This window comes from Helianthus annuus, chromosome 3, assembly GCF_002127325.2.
Source record: "Helianthus annuus cultivar XRQ/B chromosome 3, HanXRQr2.0-SUNRISE, whole genome shotgun sequence".
Taxonomy (NCBI): domain Eukaryota; kingdom Viridiplantae; phylum Streptophyta; class Magnoliopsida; order Asterales; family Asteraceae; genus Helianthus; species Helianthus annuus.
In genome coordinates, this window is record NC_035435.2 from 78,041,326 (window position 1) to 78,045,641 (window position 4,316).

Sequence of the window (4,316 nt, forward strand, 5' to 3'; positions counted from 1 at the left end):
TATCATAGCACAATTCGAGTCACATGACTTCTTATCCGCCTTTACATGTTCCCAAGTGAAGGAGAAATTGAACATGTTCCATTATAAGTGGTAGGCTTACTTTCCTTTCTTATCTTTCTTTCTTTCATTCGTTCTCCTTACCTTTTTATACATCGTTTGTTCTTAGTAATTCATTCTCATAAATCATAAACCCATCCAATCTTCCTTTACATCATTCTAAATACGTTAATTACTTCATTCGTTCGTGTTTGAGACTTCCCATTCTTTCCCACATTCATCATTAAAACATGTTAGCTATCATGAATTCTCAGTTTCATAATCAATTTGAGGTGTTCCTAGCATTTAATTGAATACTAGAACTGAATTAAAGAGCCTCGCATATCAAACAAACAAATCGGAAAAAGCAGTCAAGGAGGTGCCGTCGCCGACGGCACATGAGTGCGTCGCCGACGGCCTGTATAAAGTTGCGTCGCTGAAAAAGTGCGTAGACAGCAAGTTAACCCGTCGAATGAAAGGGTGCCGTCGCCGACGCCACAAGGGGCCGTCGCCGACGGTCTCTCCATTGCGCAGACGCTGATTAACTTAAAAACTTCATTTCCAGGCCGTTTTTCGACCCGAAACGGTCCCACGGAGTCCCCCGTAACATTCCCCAACATCTCAATAAATCTTTATTGTAAACTAACCATAATCCCTTCCCATTTTCCATTAAAAACGTAGCTCGAAATCCTTAAGTCACTTACTTGCGTGGCGCTTCGGAACGAACACACTTTCATGAGAGCTTTCGGTTTGAGTCCGAGCACCATAACGTGCTCGAATCTCTCAAACCTAGGCTCTGATACCAACTTGTAAGGTCTAAACTTTTAAAAAGGACTAACGAACTTCATTAGGCAAAGTACCAAACGGGTCGAATAATTTAGAAGTAAAATTCGGCATTTAACTTCATATTAACTAACAAAAGAGTTTATACCCCAATATTTCATAAAGTATTAACCAAGTCTTTAACTACAAGTTTAATACCTAATCACTACCGGGTTGACTTACATACAAAAGACCCGTTTTAACAAAAACATTTAACCAAAAGCTTAAACCATAAATAGGATCTTCGCGGAAGCGTGCATCATGAGTGTGTTCGATCCAAGTAGTGCCATCGATCAAGTAGCCTTTCCTACATACAACCAAACCATTAAACATTTTAAATCATAAATTTATAAGACATCAAATTATTAGTCGAACCACAATAAGACTTTTTAAACCTTCTTCCAAACATGAATTCTCATCTTGGCGCATTGCCCATTCAACTCATTCAACCCATATCCTTAACATTTTTTTCGGCTTACACTAACTCATTACAATTACACGATAACATCTCCAAGTTAATAACATTTCAAATTAATACATACTAATAATATTTTATGAGCGAGGGAACTTACCTTTACGTTGCCTTGTTTGTGACCCGGAATGGCTCGTTTCCTCCTTTTTCACTCCTACATTTTTTACAATCAACATAGTTTAATCTCATGTCTTCGTTCCCATTCTTTTCTCAACATAATCAAATTAACAATCTATCATTTACCAAGTCTAATCATCTATCATTATACACACATGAGATCATCTTTGTCATATAGAAATCTTTGTTCAAGGCATTTCATCAAACACTTGGTGTGCGTACCACTAGTAAAGCATAATGTACAAGTAATCTATGCACATTCCTACTAATTCATATCTTGGATCATCAAATCAACTAAGCTCACATAATATTCATCCTATATCAATTTCATTTATAAATAGTGTACTACATATACATTCATACATCAACATTGTTCAAGTCTTGCACCTACATGATCATTATACTTCATCTTCCTATCACTACAAATGGGTTTTGTTTCAAATCATCAAGATAATCAAATTCAAGCATAATCCATCTTCTACATGATAATTCCAAACAATATTCATGCTTAATTCCATATAATTTCATGGATTGATTACAACCCACTACATGAAAGATCATCAAATCATCAAATTCAACTTACCTTATGTTAGAGACACTTAGATGATCAAGAATCTCAATACATGCATTCAATTTCAGGCTTAGAACCTCTTTGATTTGCTGGATTTCTTGTTGTTGTTGAAGGAGAAGGTTTTTCTCCTTCTCTCCCTCTCTCTCGTACCATATACACATACACACACTGCACTCTTTTTTTTATTTTCAATCTTTCATTCAATTATACACTTTCAGCCCCTATAGTTTCATTTGTTATTTATTAAAGCACAACTTTCATCCTTTCTACACAAAGTCCATTCTACTTAACTTAGTTAATCACTAAAGTTATTATTTTACATACCTAAATGTTTAAAGGCACAATAATTAAATTACACATTTTTGGGGTGTTACAGTTCAACGCGCTAGGAGTGCCACCCGATCGAACAGCCATCCGATCAGGAGACATCCTGCTGAGAACTTATTTGCTGAAGTACCTAACCGATCGGGTAACCGGCCGATCGAACGACCGTTCGATCAACCGACCTGAAAAGTAAAGATACTTCAATGTTTCAAATACTGCAACAAAAACCTCAAAAGGTCAAACCATCATACACAAACACATCTTACTCAAAGGAAGAAATAATCCACTCGAACAGCCATCCGATTGACCTACCAGCCGACCGGACAGCTGTCCGAGCGGACAGTCAACCGAATGGTCAGCCGTCCGATCGGACTACCGTCCGATCGACCTGCTGTCCGACCCTCCAACACTTGTTTCCGTTTTACGCGTTGCTCATCATTATGCTATCGAACTATTCAGGCTAACCCTACTCTCAAGCGCTCCCTTCAATCCATCAACCGCTGTGAGTATACTCGAACCCTTTTTGCTTTAGCACTTTTGGGTGTTACATACGTTACTGATTCTAAATCACAATCGAACACACTACTCAATTTCTTTAAACGCTAACCGTTACCGCATGTATTACGTGACTAAATGAATGCTTGTTGTTATGTTTACACGTGGAATGCTATCTACATGCCTTAACGACGATAGTACTATAGTTTGGACTCAGCACCCGTTCACATGGGGGTTGTTAAGGACAATTACTTGCATGGATTACGGTGGTAATCATGTATTGCGAACTGCCTCGGGCAGTCAACCCGCAGTCATTGGTATCGATAGATCCATGCCGATAATTAACATGCTTCGTTTTCCTCTGTGTACGTGCTGGTTATGCGTAAACTTTTTCGAAATCTATATGCTATTATCAAACTTGTATGCTCACCTTTACATTTTATGTATTGACTTTATTTTAACGTATGTGACAGGTGTTTAAGATGCTTATCTGCTAGGAAGGCGAAGCTAGAATAAAAGTTTAGAGCATAGTTGTCTGTAGATCTTGCAGCTTGAGTCTCTAGACATAGATAAACAATATTTATATTAATTCTGAGTTGTCGGAACAGAATATTTGCCTGGATTCTATCTGTAATAATTTGTTTGCTATTTGAGGTACGGTATGGGACGTATTACATAAATTGAATAGTAATGATAATTGTTATGGAAACTTCTGGACAATCTGTTTCGCTTAGTGCCATGCCCCGATGATTCCGCCATCGGTTGGGGTGTGACAGATTGGTATCAGAGCCATTACTATAGGGAATTAGGCTAGACATGACCTACTCCGGGTCGATGTCTTAGAGACCTAGACAATAGTTAGGAACCAACAGACCAAGTTTATGTGCTATCTCTCGCTTATTCTACACTATCACTGCACTCGAATTTTCAACCAAAGACAAGTGATTAAGTTGGGATTAGGTGTGAAAACCGCAAACTCTCGACTAAGTTGCTTGGTCAATGCTGTTTTATCAAACTTATCAATGATTTCTTCATTATTCTTTTTCAATAACGAACGCTTGTTTAATGAGGAGAATTATACCAAATCAGGGGTGAAATCCATATTTTGATGAATAATCTCCTCTATTTTTACTAAAAACAAGGAAGAAGTTGCCAAGCCAGGGGTGAAACCCTAACCTTGACAACTTGTTCTGACTTTTATTTATCTCACCACGGCCTCGACGGACTCCAACGACCTGAACTCACGAGTATGACCTAGGGAATGCGTGCTGAAAGCCCAAGAATCGAGGCAGAGGCCGATCCTAAAAGTCGAAATGTGACGACAAGTCCTTGAGAATAGTCGAATCGCCTTGTGTAGTCAATGTCTAATAGCCGCAGACAATCTACTTCTCGATTTTATGTGTTCCGATTCCGAGCCCGCAACTGCTGACTCTAATAATTCGTCAATTTTATGTGCTTTATGTGTATTTACCTGTTTAT

The 4,316-nt window shown here is 38.3% G+C and overlaps 1 long non-coding RNA gene across 1 annotated transcript; it reads right to left on the bottom strand.

Annotated features, from left to right (window-relative positions):
- Positions 1–1,032: 1,032 nt before the first annotated feature.
- On the bottom strand, positions 1,033–2,151 carry LOC110927673. The gene is made up of 3 exons (XR_002585815.1): positions 2,031–2,151; positions 1,431–1,484; positions 1,033–1,165 (listed from the first exon to the last, which is right to left on the bottom strand). It is a non-coding gene; the product is annotated as an uncharacterized LOC110927673 (long non-coding RNA).
- Positions 2,152–4,316: the final 2,165 nt, after the last annotated feature.